We start from the raw sequence: 13,193 nt of genomic DNA on the forward strand, positions 1-13,193 counted from the left end.
TTCAGTCTGTACTATCCCGCTGCTAGGTATAAGTCTCTTTCCCCATTTTGGAGAAAGATCAGAGCTCAATTCACCACGCTGCTCCAATGCGGGTTGGCAGATATATTCTCTACCATGAGTAACGATCGCTATCAGGTGTACATGAAAACCGGGACCGACGGCTTAAAGTACTCTCCGAGGCACGGGGGGGAGACCCACAAGGACTGCACAAGTACCCAGACCACGGCAAACACCTGTATGGTCAATACAAATGTTTGTTATATGCGGGGATCGAACCCCGCAACCGCCAGCGCAACAGCCACAAACAGTGCTGTGACCGTTGCGCCAATGCCTCGTCCTATTAAACTTGCCCAAAATGAATGAAATCAATGAATTAATGTATGAAATATAATATTAAGCCGTAAATATAATATACAATGCTTAGTATAAATAATACTGTCTGCACGCTACATATTCGTATTACCAAGTGACGTAAATAGCATAGAATTTCTACCTCACGACGTCTTCCTTCGCCACCGCGTAAAAGATAATACTTAAAGGAAACGTAACGTTGAAAATGTACAGTGCCAGATAAAGTTAATATTAAAGAGTTCTGTATTTCAAAAACCTAATACTACGAAGTCATTTCTACGTTATAAAAATTCCCTGTAACTTCGAATAATGATATCTTTAAGCCAAAATCTTAAATATAAATTCTCGTGTCACGATGTAATTTACAATACTCCTCCGAAACGACTAGACCGATTTTTATGAAATTTTGTGTGCATATAAGGTAGGTCTGAGAATGGCCAACATCTATTTTTCATACCCCTAAGTTATAGGAAGGGGGGTTAATAACATATATGGCAAAACAACGTTTGCGGGGTCAGTTAGTAATATTATAAATTTTTGAAAAACAGCAATGGCGGCTCTTATTATTCACATTAATATCCTAATAACATAAAAGTTTAAAGAATCTTTTGTATTTTTAATTTTTTCTATACAGATTTAATTAATTGCACTGTCTCTGAGTTTTTTGGTTTCGTCTCGACCCGGAAGCAATATATTCATAATGAATTTTTTATTATCATATCCTTTTGGCGTTAAGAAGAAAAAAAAAAGTGACAAAATATATCTTGATTAAATTATTTAATAGAGGATGATGAAAAGATAGAATTAATTCGTTTATGTTTTATATAATCGTTTAATTTCCGTTGTGAGTTTTTTCAAATATTTTTACCATGAATGCATGACCTAGAGAAGTTCGAGCGGCAGGTAGTGTGCGCAAAATGGGCACGTTTTGATCGAATGTTCCTTATCGAGTGACATTAAAGAGGCTTCTAACGTAATAGCGGAAAGTACTTCTATATGCGGGTAAATTTACATGCATCTTTATACGTTGTTGTAATATTTACTTAACTCTTTTTTTTTGTATTTATCTATTAATATTTATAAATTTAAGTAAAATATACTAATAAATTAAATAAAAAGTGTCTTCTTAGCTTTTATTTATTTAACCAGATAAGTATGAATATTTATAAATATGATTAAAAAAGATATGAACAATTTTGAGAGACAACTATCGATTATTTGAGTTATGATTTCTGTTTATTTTTGTCTTCATTTTAAGAAAAATACCTATCTAATTCAAAAACTATTTTAATAACATTTCATAGTAGTTATAATAATTTATAACAAAAAAGAAAACGTTCAACTTTAAAATCCATATTTAAAAATATAAATATTATTTTTAATATTTTTAATTTTATATCGATAAAGATATATATTATAAGCGTGTTCAGAAAATAGAAATGTTAAAATGTTTAAGACGCTAATATTATGACTTCGATAAACATCTGGAAGCGGAAACGTGTTTGCGGACTGGGTGAGACTGGGTGTTTTATCGAGGCGACACGAAAGCACACTCGGGCGAGTCTTATTAGCGTCGTCTGAAGATTTCACACGGATGCGGCTTTAACTTGACAACCTGTGTCGTCGCCTTATTTTACAAATGCAACAGCGGCTATTGCTACTAAACGACTTCTGACTTTATACGCTATTTATTAATTTAATATTGATTTTCAGTAGTAAATTTAGATTGACTGAGCCATTTATTAATTCATTCTTATTAAAATTGACTGGCCGATGACGCAGTTGGCAGTGACCCTGCTTTCTCCTGCTCTTCTGCTGCTCCATTAGTATCTTATCTACACTAATATTATAAAGAGGTAAAGTTTCTATCTTTGTTTGGGGTAATCTTCGCAAATACTGATCCGATCACTAACATTCTTTCACTAACAGAAAGCTACACTATTCAGAATTGACATAGGCTATATTTTACTGTGATTGAACAAAACGTTCAGTAAAAATTTTCTTATATATAAAATTCTCGTTTCACAATGTTAGTTACAATACTCCGAAACGGCTGGACTGATTTCTGTGTGCATATCTGGTAAGTCTGAGAATCGGCCTAACATTTTTTTTTCATACAGCTAAGTTATAAGGGAAGGGGAGAGGAATTAAGGGGGAGTGAATAACATATACGGCAAAACAACGTTTGCGGGGTCAGCTAGTTAGTAATATGTATCGTATTCATATGTAATTATTAAAAAATATTTACATACAACATAGGCTTTAAGCTGCCTATCGTAAGATTAAACGACCATGTGTGTACACAAAATAAAGTTAATTATAGATTTATTTATTATTTTATTAAAACTCATTACCGTAATGACATAAAGCGAGACGTTCGAATACATATGACGTCATTAAGGATGTCACAAAATTGTACAATGATCATGTTTCATGACAATCTGTTTTAATTAAAACTTCGAATTTGCCGATACGTTATTATATGTTCATTTAATGACAACTCTGTACTCATTGATCTTACGAGTATATGTCTGTAATATTTAATTAAGTTTGCAAACTCAGCCATACTTATCTTTGGCTTTCGTACCTTTTCCGTTCTACGTGGTTTTATTTATTTTCTTGGTTTTGTTGGTCGTATGATCCCTACGTGTGGCTTTGATGGGATGGCTATAAGGTGTCTATGGTAACAATCGGGATCGACAGCTTAACGTGCTCTCCGAGGCGCGGTGGGAAGACAGCAGCCAACAGACATCAATATTTATACAAACTCAAGTATTCCTCTCTAATAAGAGTCGATCCCGCAACCATCGGTTTTTAGGCACCGAGGTATATCATTACACCAGAAAAATTGAAATTGACTCAGCTCTATTGCTACAAAACAACTGAATTCCATTAAACCCGTTAATTAAGTAATTAATTAATTAATGTGTGATTGAAAACTGCTAAACAGTTGTGTTCTAGTTTTTTTCTCTTTTTACCTTCACGCCACAAGCTATTTTTATATTAATACTAGCTGTGCCCGCGGCTTCGCCCGCGTTGAATTTTAGTGTGTCACAAAGTATTCCCGGAAAACTTCCAGTAAACTCTCATCAAAATCGGCTTAGCTGTTCCGTAAACCTTTCTCTTGAAGCCCTCTCTCCATTGGTGAAAGATCACAAATGCTTTTGGGAACTTTGTTTTATAATACACTAACTGTTGCCCGCGACTACGTCCGCGTGGTTATGAAGATTTGTATTACTATTAAGATGCTTAACGCAAATTATTTTTTTATTTCTGTCACTTGAAATGCTTATCAGACTGAGTAACTTTTTAAAAGACACAATTTAGTATAATTTAATAGTTATTTTATAATACCTCTCTATACACCACATTTTTTGTTTTATTTTCAGGCTGCAGTATAAATAACCTATCAGGCAAACTTATAGCTGCTGTATATGTTTCATACAAACTATCAACCCCAATTAAACTACCTTAGCGGTGGAATATCGCAGTCCGTTCTTAGCGGACGTCGACTAACTATAATCTACCTCCCTGCCAAATTTCATCTTTGTACATCCTGGATGGATGGACCGTCCAGCGGTTTTTGAGTTCTCGTGATGAGTGAGTCAGTGACCTTTCTCTTTTATATATATAGATTACAATGCAACTTTTGGACACCTCCTCATCATTTATAGAGCACACATTTTAAATTTCAAGTCTCTTACTTCAAAAACATAGGACTTTCATACAAACTTCCAACCCCTGTTCAACCCCTTAGGGGTCGAGTTTCGTAAAATTCGTTCTTAGCGGATGTCTACGACCTATAAGGAACCTACCTGCCAAATGTCAAGTTTGTATCTGTTATAGTTTCGGAGATTTCGTGATGAATGAATCAACCTACGATCCCCCGTTTTAACCCCAAAAGGGAGTCGGTTTCTAAAGGTACATTATTTGGACACCTCCTTACCATCTATAGAGCACACATTTTAAACTTCAAGTTTCTTACTTCAAAAACATAGGACTTTCATACAAACTTCCAACCCCCGTTTTATCCCCTTAGGAATCGAGTATCGTAAAATCCGTTCTTAGCGAATATCTACGTTCTATAAGGAACCTACCTGCCAAATGTGAAGTTTGTGCTGTTATAGCTTCGGAGATTTCGTGATGAGTGAGTCAACTTACCATACCCCGTTTTAACCCTAAAAGGGAATTGATTTCTAAAGATGCATTATTTGAACACCTTCTCACTATATATATATATATATATAGAGCATACATTTTAAATTTCAACTCTCTTACTTCAAAAACATAGCACTTTTATACAAACTTCCAACCCCCGTTTTATTCCCTTAGGGGTCGAGTTTCGTAAAATCCGTTCTCAGTGGATGTTTACGCCCTATAAGGAACATATTTGCCAAATTTCAAGGTAATAGCTGTTATGGTTTCGGAGATTTCGTGATGAGTGACTCAACCTACCATCCCCCGTTTTAACCCCAAAAGGGAGTTGATTTCTAAAGTTTCATTATTTGGACACCTTCTCACCATCTATAGAGCATACATTTTAAATTTCAAGTCTCTTACTTCATAACTTCATAGACATAGGACTTTTATACAAACTTCCAACCCCCAATTTACCCTCTTAGGGGTCGAGTTTCGTAAAATCCATTCTTAACAGTAATTTACGTCTTATAAGGAGCCTACCTGCTAAATTTCAAGTTTGTAGGTGTTATAGTTTCGGAGATTTCGTGATCAGTGAGTCAACCTACGATCCCCCGTTTTAACCCTAAAAAGGAGTTGATTTCTAAAGATACATTATTTGGATACCTTTTTACTATCTATACATACATTTTAAATTTCAAATCTCTTACTTCAAAAACATAGGACTTTCATACAAAGTTCCAACCCCCGTTTTACCCCTTTAAGGGTCGAGTTACGTTAAATCAGTTCTTAGCATATGACTACGCTTTATATGGAACCTACCTGCCAAATGTCAAATTTGTAGCTGTTATAGTTTCGGAGATTTCGTGATGAGTGGGTCAACGTAACATCCCCCGTTTTAACCCCAAAAGGGAATTGATTTCGAAGAAACATTATTTGGGCACCTTGTTACCATCTATAGAGCATACATTTTAAATTTCAAGTCTCTTACTTCAAAAACATGGGACTTTCATACAAACTTCCAACCCCCGTTTTACCCCCTTAGGGGTCGAGTTTCGTCAAATTCATTCTTAGCAATAGATTGCGCCTTATAAGGAGCGTAACTGCTAAATTTCAAGTTTGTAAGCATTATAGTTTCGGAGATTTCGTGATTAGTGAGTCAACGTAACATCCCCCGTTTTAATCCCAAAAAGGAGTTGATTTCTAAAGATACATTATTTGAACACCTTGTTACCATCTATAGAGCATACATTTTAAATTTCAAGTCTTACGTCAAAAACATGGGACTCTCATACAAACTTCCAACCCCCATTTTACCCCCTTAGGGGTTGAGTTTCGTAAAATCCGTTCTTAGCGGATGTCTACTTCCTATAAGGAGCCTACCTGCCAAATTTCAAGTTTGTAGGTATTACAGTTTCGGAGATTTCGTGATGAATGACCTTTCGTGTTTATATATATTATAGATATCACTTTCGAATAATATGTATAATTTTTTTCTACTTAATACATAATACGTAGAGTTGATTAAATATTTCTAAATTATTATGGCCATTGTTAAACTTATAAAGTGTATCTAATATTAATCTAAATGAAAAATCTTAATTATCATACTTATTCTACACATTTGTTATAATTTTTCAATAAATTAATAAATAAATGATGAGGTAACTGAGGTTCAAAATCTACACATACTTTTGGACGTGACATATTCGATAATTATAAATAAGAGGAGTACAGTCAATCGGATAACTTTGACAGATCATTACTATATTTTTTAACCTAACTTTGAGAATGTTAAATATGAGATAGAAGAGTTAACTTAATATGTGCTCTCAGGTTGATTTTCATACTCTCAAGATATTTAAGGTCTAAAAAAATTATCAAATACATCAAAAAATGGCAATACAACACCTTTATGGGTAGCTTTGACACAGATTAGATTTTAAGAGACTTATTAAAGGTTCTTCTTCTTCTTCTTGAGGGTTAATGGCTTTCAGTAGTGCCAAATGAGTACAGATGATTTCGCCAATGTCACGTAGAAAATATTAAAGGATGTATTATATTTTTACATATGTTGTTAGTAGCAAAACTGTCGAGTTATCCAAAAAAGTTAACCATTGAAAAAAATACAAAAATTGCGCGCCGAACTTTTAGCAAAGTTTTTGACATAAACTTCGCTTAAAAGATTCTTTTTTGCTGATAGTTCATTTAAGCAGTTTGTTAAGTAAATAACTTTTGTAAATATAACATTACGCACTAAATGTGGACAACGTAAAAAATAATTTTGCGATTTGACTTTTAAAGTTACCCGGTCAATCAAAGTTACCCCGAGTGACCGTAATGTAAATACGATTTAGATTTTTTTTAAAATAGTCTTCCAATTAAAAAATGTTAAGAATTATTGCAAAACGAATAACATAGATATAGAACAGTGACAAGTATAACTCAACGCAGGCATTATTTACCATTTGTGCTTCCCAAGGTTCGCACTGGTCTAGCTAGAAGACAGAGCAATTATCTGTCCATTTATTTATACAATCCTGAAAATATCTCTATCCCTGAAAGAACTCAAAGCGATTTTTTTCAAGTGGCTATCCTCGCTGGACTACCAAAAAACTGAAGATCTCCTCAAGGCATACTGGGGTTAGTATGCACTTCTTGTACAATTTATTGCGCAGACATAAACACACCATAATCACACCACTCATACACACACACACACACACTTATACACACAGAGATGTAATGTAATATGCGCACAGTCATAACCTTCTTATCCTGTACTATTTTTTTTTTTTTTTTTTTAATATTGTCTAATTTACTTAAAGGTAATATATTTACTTAAGTTCTCTTGTGTAAAATTTGCTTTAGAAATAAATAATGGAAGAGCACACTGGTTCATTGTGACACAGGCTTTTGCCTATCACAAGAACCAGGGAACTCATTATTGTATGTAAATATTTTTATGAATAAAGCATTATTATTATTATTATTTACACATATAAGTAATTTCCTTAAGAAGTGAAATTAAGTTAATGTTATTCTCAGGGTGGAGAGACCTCTGAATAGAGGATATTATTTTACACAGTCATCAACAGTCGTACGGACAACGGATGTTAATATGGCCTAAGTTCTTTATACAATACTTTCAGAAATATATTAATTGACTTGGGACTTAATACTGGCTACCTATAGTTTTAGTTTTGAGATATATCTAAGAGTAAGTTTATACCCAAAGTAACAGGAATGATATATGTACATATTTTACTTAGATTCCCTCATCATGCTAAGCATGTATTTAAAATTTATTTCATTTTCGGTGGTTAAGGAAAGCATCCTGGAACGGAAAGCCGCATATCTTGAGAAATATTCTCAGTCAAGCGTCAAGTCTTATTCGCTCTTATTGCAGAAGATACAATCCAATTTTTCTCTGTAATAGGAGAAGACGCCTTTCCTTAGTTACAGGTTTGGCGAGCTCTTACATTATCGTTTCTCGGTAATGATACTATTCTGTGAATGGCATAGTATTATTTTTTATTTATTTTATTTAGAAACAGATTGAGTGCTATTTTGTTTCCCACAATAGTGTCATAAAAAGTCTAAACGTTTCAAGTATCAATCGTCCTCTGATTCTACTCTCTAATTCAGACACCTGGTAAGGTAAGGTACCTACATATCCTCTTTTTATATATAGGTAGAACTGAGATAGCTAGATTACTAGAACCGGCCTTAAGTTTCTTAGAGTAAAAGTTGAGAAAGCTTCGTTACGTGCTCTGACTAATATAAGCAACAATTCAATGTGTCAGGTCTCGCGGCTTTATATATCAGTATTGTTAAATTATAAACCTGTGACTATACTCGTATATAGTAGTAATGCAGAAGATAGCAATTATTAAAAAAAATATCACGTGCTTCAAACGCTAGATGCTAAATAGCTTTTAAACTAGCAAAAAAAAAACTAGCTAAAAAATCGATACTACAACAAATATCTTTATTCTCCTAACATAAAATTGGTGACTGATTAAGGCGGTATATATCGTCATGTTATGTTACTCGTAGTTAAGTATTGTTTTAATGTTTACGCGAATTTCACTGTTATAATGAAACAATTTTTTCCTCCTAGTTCTGCTAGCACCTCCAGTCCTCCCGTGACCATGGTTGCTGTAAAGTATCTGAGGAGTCGGGCATCTAAAAAACTTAATAAACCGCGATAATATCCGAAAAAGTTGTTTCATAATAACTCGCAGTTATTGTCACAATATGCAGGTGTATTGTTTGGCACCTGCCAAATCGTTCAACGTTCACCTGCCTTTATAAATATTTGGTTCATGATGATTCATAATGTAAACATCAAAATGTTTTTTATCATGAGTCATTACCCCATACGTATTCATAACTAAATAATTACTACTTATGGGTATCAAATTAATTAGAGTTATAAGTTAAAATAAGTAAACTATATATACACTACTTCGCTAGAAGAGACCAATTTTAGAAGATCGCAAGGAAATACATTGGTTTTGTTCCAGAGAATATCTATAGGTTATTTATAGTGTCTATTTTCTCTATGCTTGGACAATTTCTCGAATATAGAAATTGCCCTAGTTATTTACTGGTAAGTTCCATAAATAAATACGCACAAATACGAGAGACATTCAGAAACATATCAAAACGACGATCGATGAGTGTTGATACTACCTATTAATTGAGCTATTTTTATGATAAATAAAATTAGTTAAATTAATTAAAGAATAAAGAGGATTGCTGTAACCGACTGTTGCGTTCGAAGCTCGGGGAAGTTATTGTTACTGGAAACCCAAAGCGATGGTAGCCTTGCACTACTAAGTGTCAGTATTTGTCATGGTTGGCGATCGAACCGCGACCGCTGGTGTAACAGCCTTTTGCCGTTACCAAGACCCCAACGCGTGGGTAAATTGTATCATATTGTTAGTTTTTCGACAGGCCACTTATTCCTAATGGCTAATGATCGTCTTTGTTAAATGTTCGTAGGATAAGTTAAGATGACCGCGTATCAATGAATACTAATATATTCCTGTATATCGTATCAGCTAAAACTATAATAAATAATACTAAAATATGAAGGAGTGTTAGTCAGTTAAGTGACGTCATCAGAAAAAAAAACTATAATGGACATAGCCACTGCTACAAAGTATAAAACCTGTTATGAATGTTTTAGAGTTTATTTTGCTTAAAGAAATTTAATTATAATCGCTTCAGAAGTGCCTGCAATGCCATAACAACGTGATAGAAATCTCATCGCTGATGTTTATCAGCAATGCTTTTGATATTAAGAACATATACGACTCCGTATAAAAGGATAACACGACGGGATAAATTATTTATACGCATTTTCTCACTTTCTCGTTATAACGGGACGACGTGTTTTTTCATCTCCGGTTTCGTCGCTTCTATTATAATGCAATTCAGAATTTTCTTAATATAATTAGAACGTTTTTATGTACATACATGATAATTATATTTTCAGTATTATTGTCATAAATATTACCATGTATTTAAACTTCAAAACTCATATTAATTTATAGAACGATCAATTATACTTCTTCCAATATAATATAATATAATAAATATATTATTATCTCTTCTTTTCTTAAAAAAAAGTTTAAATATATCGATCACATCGAATATGTCAATGTTTTAATTATTTTTCATACAAACCTTGCCCTGAAAGTAATGAACACAAAAATTTCAATTTATATATAAGTCATGAAATAATTGAATAATCTATTAGAAGAATAAATAAAGAATGACAACTGCTAATTCAGTGTCGCGTGCATTACATTTAATTAATAAGCTCTAAACGATATCCCGAACCGTGAGCGTCTTGTTGTGACCGTTTTAGATTGTTCGTCGTAATACATTGTTGCTGGTACACAGCGCCGCACATATGAGTGGCTATTCAAACGACAAGTACTAATCGCAGGCAATGTTCTGTTACAATGCTATGATCATTGTACTCAAGATGGTATCTGAGAACGATGAATGTTATGATTTTACTTTGCATGTTGTTTATTTAAATGGGTGTGGATCTTGGTAATGTTTTGCACTGCTTATTTTAATGTGGTGCTATAATCGTTTCTTAGTAAAAAACGGAATATGTTATGATGAAACAACATTTTTATTTACTTGGATTATAATTATGCATAAAATGTGTTAAGTGATATATCTATCTATCTAATAATCTAAGTATGTAGTATAGATAATCTAAGGACACAAAAATAATTATAGATACCAAAAACGATTTACAAGAAGTCGAATAGTTCATGTAATGCTAAGAGAACTAAGCATTTGTATTGTGACATATTATAATAAGCCTGATAATGAAAACGACTTTGCCCAACTAGGAAGTCCAAATTACAATAATTTTATCCAAATTGTAGTGCCTGCAAACTAGCCGACCTTCATAGCAGGACAAATTTAGTAAACACACAGCAATTCTGTGAGAGGAGAGCTGGTAAATGGCTTGCATTTGATTTCTATTTCTTCGATTTTAATTAAACTAAATTACTAATAACTAGTATTGAGCAAATAAATCGAATCATACTTGTTTATTTATATGTATGTATTTATACAGATAATATACATCTGGTATATAAAAAATGTTTATTTTATTAATTCATGAATTCATTACGGATAGAACAACTAGTAATACTACGCCCAATCTGAATTAGTCCTTACATCTAGTATAAATAAGTATGCACTCATTAAAAGCTTTCAATTTTCTATTTCCACGGTTAAGTGTTAAAATCAATCACTTTTTTAGTCCGAGTATACTGTAGCTTCTTCTGATAAATTGCATTGATAGAAGTGTTTTTACAGCTCGGCGCATTTCACCCAGCTGGCAGCTAAACAAGATCGCTCGCGAGCAGTGCCAGCGATCTTGTCCTTGTTTCACCTCGACTCGATTACAGAACGTATTGAAGGCTTAATGGCGGCCATTATTTATTTATTTAGTAGCATGGTTAGATTACGTTGAGCTTTATTACAGGTAGCGAATATTTTGATTTGATAAAATACGTACAATCATTCTGCAGGCTAATTAAAATGTTTGATTTATAGTATTTATTATACATTAAGATGCTCTCTTTTATACTTTATTCAAAAAGTAAGTGGCATTCGGTACTTTTGTTTGTATTTACAGATTCATCACCTTTAATGAAATTCGCTCTTCTTTTACGATTAAAATTTATGCAATATACCTATTTGCATTTTGAAGAAAATATATATATTTTTAAAATCGGTCTGGTTTAATATGATTTAATCCAGTAAAGTAACTAACGTAACTCATGAAGGTCGTAATACAAATATATATTTGACGACACCATTATTTATTGTATTGAATAATAAACGTACGTGTATCATCGAAGTTCATGTTCTCATTACTTCGTGTATAAAACTTCTAGTAAAGTCATTAGAGTTCTATTGACATTTCACGATCGATCCCCCACTTGTGTATTTGTTTCAGAGAATAGCTACTTGATTTGTATGTGTGTACATTCATATATTCAAGTTGAAGATATCAAGAGCTCAATTCCAGTATGCCAAGTTGAGTACGTATGGTCATTGCGACACGGAACTACTGTGTAATCAGGTGTTCTCGCACGCGAGCCAATATTTACTCGCTCTGTTCGCCTTTGTAACACAATACTATTTTTATACAGTCAAGTTGAAATTCATTCAAACGGCATTGAATACAACGTATACATCTCTATATAGCAATGTAATATAAAGTAAATTTATTTACATGTAATTTACATTTACATGTAATATAAAGTAAGTTTATTATACATCTACACCACCTACCCAATTTAGATAATAAGTTTCCTTTGTATGTCTCAGTTGTCTGGAAGAAATGGCTAATTAGTCATAAGTCCGCCCATAGTACTTCACATCTGTAACTATCTTTATGTTTTGTTTGTAATATATTTGTGGTGTACAATAAAGTATAAAATAAATAAATCGAGATAGACTTTGTGAGGACATTACATATTTATATGACCCCTTTGTCAGCGCGAATAATATCTGTATATCTGCGAATAACTTCTGTATGGGAAAAATATTTGAAAGATCTTTGTATTAGAGGCATTCTAAGAAGTGACAATGAATATCAAATATGGTCAGGTGTTCACGAAATCTATGCGTTTGTTCATGTGTAAGAGAGTCAGCTTCGATAGAGTCGCAACAGTTGTTACTACAAAGCAACTCTATATGTGATATGATAAATTCATCTTTAGGCTTCTTGAGAACATTTGATTCGATAATTTAAATATAAAAATGTGATTTATAATCAATAATGTACTTCAATTTTATGACTTGACGATGATAAGCTGAAATTGCGCTAAAATTGTCCTTCTTTTTCTGTATATAATAAATGAAATTTTAGCTTCTTGTATGACGTAGTATTTATGGTTTTAAATCCATTAAGAGCCAAAATCCTTAGAGAATGCAAACAAAAGTATTTTAGTTAATCAAGTTTATAGTTATGTTAACTTATTTTGTAACTAACTCTAACCAAGTACTTTGGTTCGACTTTGTAAAATGTAATCAACAACAAACTAAACGTTACAAATCTTGATAAAAGTACGGAAATAAACTTTATTTTTACGAGACCAAGAACCCAACAGTTTCACAGTTTTCACAGACATGAATTTCGTTTCAAAGAGTTG

This window comes from Melitaea cinxia, chromosome 1 (genome assembly GCF_905220565.1).
Source record: "Melitaea cinxia chromosome 1, ilMelCinx1.1, whole genome shotgun sequence".
Classification (NCBI taxonomy): Eukaryota; Metazoa; Arthropoda; class Insecta; order Lepidoptera; family Nymphalidae; genus Melitaea; species Melitaea cinxia.